The following is a 14,644-nucleotide window of genomic DNA, read 5'->3' as shown; positions in this document are numbered from 1 at the left end:
AGGCTGGAAATGTTTTGTATGTTGATGGATTGAAGCATAATCTACTAAGTGTCAGCCAGATGTGTGATCAAAAAACCGAGGTTATTTTCAGATCGAATGGATGTCTTGTTCGTGATCTTGATACAGGTAAAACAGTTCTCAAAGGCAAAAGAACTCCAAATAATCTGTACATATTTGAAGAAGGACAACAACAATGCTATCTTAGCAAGGATGAAGAGCACTGGTTATGGCATCGAAGGTTGGGACATCTAAGCTTCTCACAAATAAGGAAAGCATGCAAATATCAGGCAGTTCGCGATCTTCCAGATATCAAAATTCCAGACAACACCATATGCAAATCTTGTCAGTTTGGAAAGCAAACCAGAACTAACTTTCCAGAGAAGGAAGGATCAGCTAGCTTGCCTCTTGAGCTAGTCCATACAGATGTATGTGGTCCATTTAGGAAAAGGACACCTCGAGGAGAAGAATATCTGATATTATTCATTGATGATTTCTCAAGGTTTGTTTGGTTAGGGCTTATGAAGCACAAAGATGAAGCATTCGAAAAATTCAAATCCTTCAAAGCATTGGCTGAAAATGAATCAGGACACAAAATTAAGTGCCTCAGATCTGACAGAGGTGGGGAGTTCACATCAAATGAATTTTTCGATTTCTGCGATGAACATGGGATAAGAAGAGAATTCTCTACAGCTAGAACTCCTCAGCAAAATGGGGTTGTGGAAAGAATGAACAGAACTATCCAACAAATGGCTCGTGCTATGCTCGATGAATCAGGTACTCCTGCAACCTTCTGGGGTGAAGCTGCACATGCTGCTGTTATTATTCTTAACAAAACAAATGTCCGAGTAAACAGCACTCAAACACCTCATGAGCTTTGGAGTGGTAAAACTCCTTCCGTGAAGCACTTCAAAATCTTTGGGAGCAAATGTTATATTAAGAATACTGATGAGCAACTTGGCAAACTTGAACCAAGAGCAGATGAGGGCATTCTTCTTGGTTATTCTCCACATAGCAAAGCATACAAGTGCTACAATAAAAGACTTGGCAGAATTGTTGACAGTATTGATATAGTGGTTGATGAGAAGGGATATATTCCTAGGCAAGTTCATCATGAAGACATTGAAGAAGATGAAGGTTACTCTCAAAGGCGAAATGATGAAGAAGAAGAACCTCAAGAAGAAGAAGAATCTCAAGAAGAACCAGAGGAGCAGACAAGAATAGAAGAGAAGACTCCATCCAGATATGTTCAAAAGAATCATCCAGAAACTCAGATTGTGGGGCAGAAAGAAGCAGGAGTACAAACAAGAAGGACACTTGCAGAAGCTTCAAGCTACTTGGCATTACTCTCCTCCACTGAACCACAAAATGTGAAAGAGGCATGCAAAGATGAATGTTGGGTCAAAGCAATGGATGAAGAACTTGAGCAAATCGAAAAGAACAACACTTGGGAATTAGTTCCTAGACCAAAAGATAAGAATGTAATAGGAACAAAATGGGTCTTCAAGAATAAATTAAATGAAAATGGAGAAGTAATTAGAAACAAGGCCAGACTTGTTTGTAAAGGGTATGCACAGCAAGAAGGAATAGATTTTGAAGAGACCTTTGCTCCTGTGGCAAGACTTGAGGCCATCCGAATGTTCCTTGCTCTCTCAAGCTTTCAAAACTTCAAGGTATTTCAAATGGACGTGAAATCAGCCTTCCTGAATGGAGACTTAGAAGAAGAAGTATATATTGAGCAGCCAGATGGTTTCATTCTTGGAAATGATCCAAACCTTGTATGCAGATTGAAAAAGGCACTCTATGGACTCAAACAAGCTCCAAGGGCTTGGTACTATCGGTTGGACAAATATCTTCACCAACAAGGCTTTTCAAAAGGATCAGCAGATAGCAATCTCTATATAAAAGTTGAAAATAACAAATTGCTAATTCTTGTTGTTTATGTAGATGATATTATTTTTGGCAGCAATGAAGAGACTATGAGTCAAAACTTTGCCTTGGTTATGCAGAAAGAATTCGAAATGTCACTTCTTGGAGAATTGACATATTTTCTTGGATTGCAAATCCAACAAAATGAAGGAGGTATCTTCTTGTCTCAAACCAAATACCTCAAGCAGATCTTGAAGAAGTATGGCATGGAAGAGTCAAAGCCAGTATGTACACCCATGGTTACAGGATGCAGCCTCAGTGCAAATGATGAATCAGCAGCAGTTCACCAACCCACTTATAGATCCATGATTGGGAGTTTGCTTTATTTGACAGGTACTCGACCAGATATTACACATGCAGTAGGAATGGTTGGAAGATTTCAAGCCAACCCAAAGGAAACTCATCTTCAGGCAGTCAAAAGAATCTTCAAATATCTTCAAGGGACCCAAAACTATGGCTTATGGTATCCTAGAAATACAGATCTCACTCTTCATGCTTACACAGATGCAGATTGGGCTGGAAGTGTGGATGATAGGAAAAGCACAAGTGGTGGTGCTTTCTTCATGGGTTCCAGATTAGTATCTTGGTTCAGCAAGAAACAGAGTTCGATTGCCTTATCTACAGCTGAAGCAGAATATGTGGCTGCAGCATCTTGTTGCACACAACTTCTTTGGATGATGCAGACCTTGCAGGACTTTCAAATCACTTGCACTCCACCCGTCTCTATCTTATGTGATAATACAAGTGCAATCAGCATTTCAAAGAATCCAGTCATGCACTCAAAGACCAAGCACATACCAATCAAGTACCATTTTCTTCGGGAACAAGTGCTTGAGCAGAAGGTCAAGTTGGAGTATGTTCCTTCTAAGGAACAAGTTGCTGATATTCTCACAAAACCACTGCCCAGGGAAACTTTTGAATATCTCAGACAAAAGCTGGGAGTAGTTGATGCTTCATCCTACTGTTGAAGCTTGTCTGTTCTACAGAAAAGTTGGTATACGCAAGTTACGAAAGTTATATACGCGTATACACGCGGATTTATGCTGGGAAAGTCGCGTGTATGGTGTACGCATGTTGCAGAGATTATATCTGCGTCCATACGCTGTTCCATGCAGGAGAAATCACGTATATGAAGTTCTGAACAGCAAGGGAAAACTCTGGAGTTCTGAATAGCAATGGGTATGTCAGAATTCTTCAGGCACAGGTTCAGGGGGGGCAGCTTAAAAGTCTCATAAAGCATTGTTGGCATTCAGATGTTTTGGTTGTTGATTTCAGGAAAAGGAGCTCAGAAAGAAATCCTGGTTGCTGATCTAAAAAGATGTTTATCATATGCTGCTGGTGATCTGTTGTCTCTATGTCATGTATCTCTCTTGTGATATCTCTTTTATGGTGTCAAGGTCATGTAACGGCCTATGTTGGTTTCCCCACTATGCCTGGGATGAATGCTGTAATATAATTGGTTGGTTCTGATATGTCCCCTCTTGGTAGGGAGTATGGATGTATGTATTGAGTCTTTTGGTGATAGGAAGGTCCCTTATGGTGTATAAGTCTTGGTTCTTGTTGAAGAACATCTTTTGCAGATCTGGCCTACTGTCAGGGGGAGCATGAGTCAGCACAGCCAAGCAGAGGTATCAGCATGTCCTCAGGGGGAGCACAGCCCTTTGCCCTTGATGTCAAAGGGGGAGAGTGACTTGGTGTGGTGGTTGCCATCAAGTCCAAAGGGGGAGATTGTTGGCATTATGATTCAAGTGTTGTCCTTGATGGCAACTCACTCAGAGGTTGGTACAGGTGCTCAGAGGATGGTACAGGTGATGGCAACTTAATCAGAAGACAGATCTTAGTACAACATGCCAAGGAAGTTCATATACGCAGGTTCGTTAAGCCCAAGTCGCGTGTACATGCTAGTTGGATTCAGAAAAAGCGCGTGTATGTGGAAAAGTACCTTTGGTCCATGGTGGTTAGTCCTTGGAAGTTGTGCCTATGGTTTCGGACCATTGTGTCTCGACGGGCGTGTCGATCCCTAGTTTTGAAGTTGATGGTATTGTGTTACTATGGTTTTGGCTCTTGGTATTGAGCAAGGCCTAAGGCTATATAAGGAGAAGAAGATCATTAGGCAAAATCATCTTTCGACAAGGCTTGAATATCTAAGAGAGAAAGAGATCTGATATGCAGGGTCTGGGTTGCTTGATATGAGCTAAGGAGAAATCACATCGGTGGATGGAAGACTAGATCTAAGGATAAATCGGGATCTAATGGTTTGAAATGCACTATTATGATTGATTATGCGTATTTCTAGATCTGCATACTGTCGCAATATTATGTTCTGGATCTAACTGATGTCTGGTACAGCTGCAAGTTGAGAGAATCTATTTTTAGATCTGTACGCAGGTTGGCTTAGGTAAAAGCGCGTGTATACGCGGGTTTCGCTCATTGAAGTAGCGTATATCTCTTAAAGCTTGATTTTTGGGTTTGCAGTTGGATCTGACTGTTATTACAGAGTTCTGTAGACTGCTCTGTGTTCTGGTATCTGGTGATTGATAGGGTTCAGTGGTTCAGTGATTCAAAGTTTGATAATACTAGTATTGGTTGTTTTATGCTTCAATGATCTGTTGTGAAAGTTGAATGAATTGGGGTCTACAGATTGTAATGTTGTGCTTCAGGAATATCCAGTCTGAAAATGTATGAAAGGTGGTACCTGAAGGAAAGAAGATTGTAGGTCAGCACCTACGTACTAGTATCTTGGCTAGTACAAGAGCAAAGGGGGTTGGAGCTCCCTTCCAAGGAAGTTTGGAGAATGAGAGAAGGTTGTAGCCTGCCTACTGGTATAAGGCTGCACCAGTACAAAAGATTGTAAACTGAAGTTTCATATTAAAGAAAGATAGAGACAACTTGCAGCAGGTGGTTTTCACCCACATTGGGTTTCCACCTTATATCTTGGTGTTCATGTGTGTGGCTTTTGATCTGTTCTGTTATACTGCACCTGTTTACTGTTAATGTGGTGAATAATGTCCTGATGAACTTAACTGAAGAATAAGCTAACTAAATTATGAGTTTTCTTCTTATACGCTGTTTTATTTAGTCACAGTAGCGTGTACACGCTGGTTCACCTAACTGAAGTAGCGTATATGTTTCTGAGCATTGAAAAAGTTTGATTGATCTGATAATACTGATTCACCCCCCCTCTCAGTATTATTTCCAACACTTTTTGCATCCTACTTTTCATCTTCATTTGCTTCTTTTTTTGCATCTATCATTACATCTACTTTTGTTGTGACAAAATTTGTTCCATGTTTTGCACATACTGTTGTACCCACGTTTGCTTCCAATTTTGCATCCATCTTCACATCCTCTTTTGCATAAAATATTTCATCCATTTTTGCATCCACTTTTGTGTTGGGTTTTGCATCTCATTTTGTATCTTCTTTTGCATGTACTTCCATTTCATCCATATTTTTCATCCAATTTTGTTTCGCATGTTGCACCCGTGTTTGCATCCACTTTTACATCCCCTATAGCATCTTGTCTTGCATCTAAGTTTGCATATTTTTTTGTGTCTATTATTACATCCACCTTTTTTGTGCTATTATTTGTGCCATATCTTATGCCTATCATTGCAACCCACATTTTCTTCCACTATTGCATCCATATTTGCATCCTCTTTTGTGTCCAAGTTTGCATCAAATATTGTTTATGTTTTTTGCATCCCATTTCGAATTTACTTTTACATCCACTTTTGATTTGTCTAGTTTTGCAACTAATTTTGTGTTCACTATTGCACCCATGTTTGGGCCATGTTTATATCCCTTTTTTCATCCAAGTTTTCCTCCTTTTTGCATTCAAGTTTGTGTCCCTTTTTTTTTTACATTCATTGGAGTATCCGACATTTCTTTCACCACAATTCATGCTAAGTTTTATGCCTACTATTGTGCCCATGTTTTCTTCCACTTTTTCATCCATGTTTGAGTCCTATTTTGTGTTCAAGTTTGTATGAACTATTGCATCTACTTTTTCATCCACTTTTGTTCAATTTTTCTGTCTTGTTCTGCATCTACTTATGTTGTGTCCACTCTTCATCCAAATTTACGTCTATTTTTACCCCCATTTTTTTGTTTACTTTTGCATCCATTTTCCAACACACATCATATCTTTTGCATTGATTATATTTCTTATGACATTGAAAATTATGAACAACTGATGACAATGTCAATAATTATAACGATGATGATAATGAAGATGATGACGATGACATGAATTGCGATTGTTATGATAATGACAATGATGATAAAGACGATGGGAGTTACAAGGACAATGATGATGATGCTAATGACCTTGGCCATTCCTCCCAATTTTTAAATGTTATCATGGTAAAAATCATAATAATTATCTTTGGCGTCATCTTCCAAGTCATCATCATCTGATCATCGTTATCATTATTTTCATCTTGGTCATAATCAAGAACAATAATGGCATGAATGATGATTATGATGTTCATGATGAAGATGACAAAAATTATGATAAAACTTATATTAGTTATGATGATGGGGATGATGACAATTATAATGACGATGATAATGGTAGTGATGTTGATGATCATCAATCATTTCTAAAAAATAAAGTGGTTATTTTTCTTTCATATATCATGTGTCCTAAGGTTGGTGATATTTCTTATGATACCTATAATTATGAACAATTGACGATAATATACAAAATCATGAGGATGATGATGATCATGAAGAAGACATGAATGGTGATTATGATGATAATGAAATGATGACAATAATGATCACATTGATGGTGGTGATGATGGCAATAATGAAGATGATGACCCTCCCTCTAAACTAGCGAGGTACTCATAATGAGACAAAAAAGTACTCTCAAGTTGAAATATTCATATAAGAAGGGATCTAGATTGATAAGCATCAATGATGATTTACATCATCATAGCCAAAATTTTCAAAATAGTAAGGCCTTGACTAACAAGTTTATCTCTCCTTTAGATCAGAGCACAATGTTGGGAGGCATAAATTTGGACACCACTGCCTTTCAAGGCACTTACCCCACCAAGATGTTTACCAGGTATGTCCTCACATGATCATTTCCTAATCCACTATCATAATATTTGACACCGGAAAATCTCAATCCTCATGACTATTCTTATCTTGGATTAATGTACTTGACTTATGGCGATTAGTCCTAGTCAATGTCCAAATTCTCAAAGAATATTGGTCCCAGATGTTTATCCAATCCACCATTATCCCTACTAGTGCCTTTACTAGGCTTACGATTGTTAATCCTAGCCATAGTACATGACACATGGATAACATGGTGTCTACCCTCACTCCCTCTCAACCAGGGAGGAAACATCCACAAGCATAAGATTTTCTCAAGAATACCCATCATTTTCGTAGAGAATAACATCATTAATTTTTTTTCATCACATGACGACTTTATGATTAAGCATTCATAGATTTGTGGCAAAATATTTCCCCTTTTGTATTTGTGATGAAATACAATAAAAAAGTGAAAGCCAAAATCATTAAACATACACTATATTGATTTATCTAAGTCTAAACTCTAAGGTTGAAGTGAAAATTCATGTAAATCTTATATCTATGAGTTGTGCCAAACTTATGAAAACCTTATTCCCTAAGTCCTATATATAAGAAAATGAAAAAGAAAGAAAAATAAGGGCCAATAAATGGTAACTCATGTATTCACTCCCTCTTTGGAAAATATATGAATATATACACTCCTAGTCACACTTGATCACATGTATGTGATGGTTAAATCATGAATTCTTCTTTTCTCCTTGCATTTTCACTTCATCATTTAAGCACCTAATTGAGGATCTAAGGAATGTTTGTTTCCTAAGGCTTTCATGTCTACTCTTGGTTTACTTATGTCACACTACTGTCAATTTATGTGACAGAGTGAAATACATAAGTTTGTGGAGTTATTATAGAGGTGTATTGAGTTCGTAACCACACACACATGTATTACATCTCATTGATCCACATGTGTGGGTTGGAGACTCATTTCTTGACAACTTTAATGGAGACTACTTTGTGGCTTTAATGGTATAGCTTACAAAATATCTTGTTAAACATTTCGATTCATTCTTTCTTTTCCTCGAGACACTTATAATATTGAAGTCACTCCCAACAATCCATGGAGATGGGGAGTATAAATTACTTGTGCTAGAAATAGAATTGAGAAATAGAGGTTTTCCATTTGTGATATTGGAGTCATAGACATTGGATACATGGTAGTAGTCCTCAATGTCAATTAAGTAAAATTGTATTGTCATAATGCGAAAAGAGGTAAACATATTGGTAACCTTGATGTCTTAATCATTTCAAATAATAACCATTCCACCCAAGTATCTATAAGCATCAATCACTACTACTTGGAAATTCCTCCCCCATTTTCTAATTATATGAGGTTGAACCTCACTTAATATTTTTGCTTCTTATATCAACATTATTTATGGGTGCTTTGCATACCATTTTTCTTTTAGGAGTTTGTTTTCGCTTACTATTGACGCCCCTCATGTTCCAAGACTATTTTCATAAAAAAATTACATAGAAAGAAAGTATAAAGTGACTAAAAAGAAACATGTCTCAAGATTTAAGTGCTTGGACAATTCCACTTCATGACTCCTATATTTCCTTAACCTGGGACCAAATGGTGAACTTGATGGCCTTAAGGGAAATTGATCAATTAAAATCTAAAAAAGAGGTGATTTTTGACTTTATCACATACAATTTAATATACTAAAAAAAATATCCATAACAATTTCATCAATCAATGAATCATTAAAAAAAATATCCAAAACAATTTCATCAAGCAAAGAATCATTGCATTATAAAATACAATCTATAAACATTTTGGGAAAGTTTTGCTAAAACATGCTTAAAAATCAGCATATTTAATATTAATATTTAACAATAATATGGACAATAACACATTTTGATAAATTAAATAACATATTATCAAGCCTAAAAAATGTCACTAACTAAAAACTACAAAGCATGCAACTAATGGAAGTGACCACTCAAGGCCACCACAAGACAATTAACCTATTAAGACCAAGATTAATGGGGACAAAGATCTATAAAGGACAAAGGAAAACCTATTTTAACTTTATTGTTTTATTAGCCTGGTTCAAGATGAACATTTCAAGATATCATGAAGAACATAATTAGTTTTATTGCATTAATAAAACCCAAGCACATTCTATAACTTAGCAAGAAAGAGATGTATAACACCCATCTCAGCAACACGACACATGACATTAAGTTACTTTACTATATATAATTTAAACTCCTATCATAAAATCACAAATTTAGCATGAATGGAATGTTTAAAATCCATTTTTATAAAAACAGAATATAATTTTTCTTATAGAAAAATATACCAAAAACTAAATATATTTTTCTAGAAAATAAAAAATACTAAAACTAAATATATATTTAAAAAAAAAACTAAAACATAAGCAAACTAGAATTTGAATTTGACATTCTTGGTCACTTTCGGAAACATATGGTGGAATGTAATCTCTTTATCCTCATCTTTAGCTTTTTCCTAAAAAATAAAAGCATACAAAAGTGGGAAAGAGCCATAAAGCATGGGGAAGCTTTTTCCTAAGCACAAAAGCATCTAAAAAGTGGAAAATTCCTTTTTTATATGAGGAAACATTATTCAGCCAAAAGATTTTTCCAAATTGAACTAATGAGGAATTTTGGAAATCTTCATAGCCTCCACTTTCCTATATATTAGAGGCTTGGCCATTGAAAAAATGATGGGAATTTTGTATTGTCACGCTCTTGAGATCTGTCTTGAGAGGGAGAGTTTTGGAGCTATGAGTTGGGGGAGGTGATGTTGCAACTATATCTGATTGTTGTAACTTTCCTCCAACTCCTTTATTCATATAGATTAGTTGTTCTTCCTTCCATATGTTTCTATTCATTCTTTACTTCTTCTATTTAACTAATGTATGCATGGGTTTTTGGTTTATATTTATTTATTCAATAATATTTATATGTTTTTTATAGTTTTGATTATTAAGATATTATGTTGTGAAGGTTGCTTTATTCTCTCTCTTATGTGTAGGACCAAGCTTTAGAGCTAGCTAGGAGCGCTTCTTGGCTATACGAAAAACTCCAAGAAGACCTGCATGCGAGGACTCACAAGAATTCATTATCTTGTTCTTAATCTATACTCTACATATTGATCTACTAAGAATCCTAAGCCTTAGAACAACCTTTCTCTTAATTGGTTTGTCCTAGGTTTCTGAGATAAACTGAGAGGGTTTTGTTTTCATCTAACCATGCATTAAATCCTACAGCAAAATGATATTTAGAAAATTTAATATATTTCACTATGTAAATGAACTTAGTAAAATGAACTCATAGAGGTGGTCATAAATGGAAATAAAAGTAAAACTCTAAACAAGAAGCCAAAAGTGGATTTAACCATGGATGAAAAATTGGGAGTAGAATTGGATGTTAAACTAGCCATCAAAACAATATGCAAACAATGACACAAAAAGGTTTTTAAAGTAAAATTAAAAAAGGGTGCAACACTAGACACAAAGAAGGGAACAAAATAGGGCATATGAAAGGATACCGAATTGGGTGCAAACAAGGATGCAAAAATGGACACCAAAATGAGGATGCAAAGAATGGTGTAAAATTAGGATGCAAAAAGGATGTAAGAAAAGACACAAAACAAGATGCAAAATGGGACTAAAAAATGGTGAAACCAAGGGTGTCAAAGATGATGCATAACTAGATGAAAATTCCAACTAAAATGTAGGTGCAAAATGAGATGCAAATGTGGACACAAAATGTGGCAAGAAAAAGGATGCAAATTTGGAAGCCAAAAAGGATGAAAAACTAGATACCAAAAAGGATGCAAATTTGGACATAAAAAATGGTGCAAAATTGGACACAAAAGAAGAAAAAATGGTGCAAAAATGGGCTTAAAAATGGCTCAATTTTGGATGCAAATTGAGATGCAACATTGGATGTAAAATGATGCAACAAATCATTCAAAACTTGGTGCAAAAACAAATGCAAAAGTAGACGAAAAAATGGCTCAAAAGTGAACGTAACAATAGACACAAAATGGGATGCAAAGGTGGATGCAATATATGGTTCAACATAGGATGCAAATTTAGATGCTCAAAAAGATGAAAAATTGGATGCAAGAAATGGTGTTAAAAATGATGCTAAATTGGATGCAACAAATGATGCAAAATTAAATGCAAAATATGGTGCAAAATATGATGCAAAAAAGGGAGATAAATAAAATGCAAAAGTGGATGCAAAAATGGTGCAAAAATGCATGCAAAATTTGGCAGTAAATCAGATTCAACATATGGTGCAAAATTGGATGGAAAAGATGGTGTAAAAAAAGGCACAAAAATTGGCACAAAAATAGATGTAAAAATAAGTACAAAATTAGAAGCAAAAGATGGCATAAGACCAGATGCAAAAATTGGCACAAATTGGATGTAAAAAAAGGCGCTAAATAAGATGTCAAAGATGGTGTAAAAATCGATGCAAATTATGACACAAAAATAGAAGCAAAGAATTCCACAAAAGAGGAAGCAAAAAATGATGCAAAAATAGATGCAAAAAAAGGCACAAAACTATAAGCAAAACCTGTTGTAAAACCAAATGAAAATCTTGGTGCAAAATATGATGCAGAAAATGATGGAAAATTTGGCGTAAAAAAGATGCAAAATTTGGTGCAAAAAAGGACGCTTTAAAAATTGTACAATAGAGCCCGATTTAGCGCCCGGTTGCTCATCCCAATTGAGAAAAAAACCGCACTAGAATCTGGTGCTAAATCTAGCGCAAATTTCCTGTTTTGTTGTAGTGTAACAATCGCCCTAGCAAGAGAAAAAGTAAGTGCCATGGGAAATAACTGATCTTCTCCCATGTCATTCAGTTTAAATTTTTTCTCGGTTTGAATTTGCTTTCATATCTTCATGCGTTCGAAACATCTTTAACTCAATAGTTTGAATTATGGACATTTATTTTTTTAAAATAATTTTTTATATTGTCTCTAGAGAGACAATAGTTTGAATTATGGACATTTATTTTTTTTAAAATAATTTTTTATATTGTCTCTAGAGAGACAATAGTTTGAATTATGGACATTTATTTTTTTTTAAATAATTTTTTATATTGTCTCTAGAGAGACAATAGTTTGAATTATGGAATTGTCTCTAAAAGGACAAAAATGTAATTGTCTCTAAAGAGACACAAATGAAATTGTCTCTAGAGAGACAAATCAAATTGTCTTTATAGAGACAATAATAATATGTGTTCTATATTGTCTTTATAGAGACAATAATAATATGTGTTCTATATTGTCTTTATAGAGACAAATTTTTGAGACATTATATTATGAGACATTATATTTTGAGACACCTACTTAGAGACAATATTTAAGACAATATTTGAGTTTCTTTTTGTCTTAAGTTAAGACAATTGACTCAAATATTGTCTTAAATATTGTCTTAAAACCCCCCTACATGTAGTAGTGACATGACCGGCGATACGAGTTTGTTTAGTACCTTGGAGGAGAAAGATCTCTAGATAATCATAGTGATGGGTAATGATGAAAAGTATAGTGTCTTAGGAGTAGGCACAGTTGTTTTTCAAAGGGAGCATGGAGCTCCCATTACCTTGACAGATGTGAAGTATGTGCCAGGACTGAGGAAAAACTTGGTATCAATCGCAATGCTGGAAGACAAAGGCTATGATGTAGTCTTCAGTAAGGGAAAGGTTTTCCTTAGACACATCACCACGAGACAGGTGAAGTAGATCGGTTCACGAGTCAAGAACCTGTATGCTCTTGAGGTTCAAGATGCATGCAAAGCCTTAAGGAGCAAGGCAACTGATGGAGACTTGGTGGTTGAGAGGGAGAGTACATTACCTCTCAACATGCAGCGCCAGAAAAAGTCTCAGACAATTGTGAAGGAGCCACAATTGGTGAAGCAGCTTCAAGAGGTTGTGGAGTAGCCACAACTAGAGAAGCCGAGAGGAGACCGAGTGGAGGCATCCACTCATGCAGAGACCTCCAGTAGGGGGAAATTTCGAGCCAAGTGGGCAGAGGGATCACATGCATCCATACCTCCAGGTCGGAGGTGGGGCGATGTGGAGTGACAGTCCCAAGAAGGCTGGAATAGGGGCAAGATCATTGAGGTACCCAACCTCTTTGATTAGACCTTGTTGTGGGAGCCTCGATGAGGAGTAGCAAGATTGGCTGAGTGGGTAGAGATAGATGCGGATGGAGCGGCAGAGAGAGCTATAGTGTAGGAATCCCAAGACAACACAGAGATAGAAGGCTATAACAATGTGAGAGGCACAGGAGTGTTGCACCAGTGCAGGATGGCACAGAGGGGTGTGCAACGGTGCGAGATGCATGGAGTGTTGCAACAACTCAGAGGTCACAGAGGGAGCACTTGTCAGTGGTAGAGGAAGCTTTAGCATCAGAGGATGTTTCTAGTCCAACAGGGAGGTCAGTTGGGAGATTTTTTTGTTTCTAGAGTTGTTTCTTGAGAGAAGTGTTGCATGCAGAACATTCCAAAGGTTCAGGATCGGGTTCAAGTTGAATGCCTTTCATGTTGAGAGGGAGTGTTGGAAATAGCAACAAGAAATGCTAAAAATAGAAAAGCTAAATAAATATCATTTCAGGTACCAGTTTTGGACATAGCAACAAGGAATGAAAAATGGAAATGCTAAAAATAGCATTGCTATAAATGTATTTCGGGAAAGATTCCAATTTTAGTTAGTCCCTGAACTAAAATTGAGAAGTAAAATTCAAATTTGATCTTAGCAGCTATTTGTAAAATAATTAATCAATTCATCTTGAGTTAATTAGTTGTAGAAAATTAAAGATGAAGTCTATGTGAAGACATGCAACAATGTCTCCATTGATTGAGGAAGTTATCCCTTGATTAAAGGAGATTAGGATGAGTTGTATTTGAGTTGTAATTAGTTAGCTCAGTTAACTGAGTTAAGTCCAATTAGATTTGTTCAAATAGTTTGTTGAACTGATTGTGAGTTGAGTTAGTTAATGCATGTATGCATGTAACTGTTGCACTTCAGATAACTGAATATTCTCTCATAAATAACTCATGCATGTCAGTTTAGTTAGAGACTAGTTGAGATCAGAGGAAGGGACAATGTACTATCAATTGGAGGATTTTTCCTATATAGGAAACTCATCCATGCAGAAGGAATTATCTCCTTCAGGATTGCACAGTTACTTCTACGTTTATTGAGCCGTGTGAGAGGTGAATTCACACAGGTGGCAGCATTGGACCCCAGGAGAAACTACGCAAGGAAATAGGAGGCTTGGAGGGTAGAGGAGAAGGTTTCTGAGAATCCTTTGACTATCTATGAGCAACAGAGGGATTGTACTAAGAGTTGGATAGCTTGTGAGCTAAACCTTTGTGTAATCCTGAGATATTTCCACTTGTATGATAATACAGATAGCGAGGTTTTTAGCTGAGGCTTTCCCCAGAGTAATCTTTTGTGTTTCATGTGTATGATTTCTTCTTCTTTGTTAAATGTGTTCTGATTGATCTAGCTCAAATTGATTAAGCTTCCGCAAGTAGATCAAGTATTTTTATTTAGTATATTGCATTATCAGGTGATCTACAGTGAGAATTTCTACATAAGGTTGATTAACCATTCCT

Source organism: Pinus tabuliformis, chromosome 3_2, assembly GCF_031772625.1.
Source record: "Pinus tabuliformis cultivar Carrire ecotype Pingquan chromosome 3_2, CPIR1, whole genome shotgun sequence".
Classification (NCBI taxonomy): Eukaryota; Viridiplantae; Streptophyta; class Pinopsida; order Pinales; family Pinaceae; genus Pinus; species Pinus tabuliformis.
Note: the sequence above shows the minus strand (reverse complement) of the source record.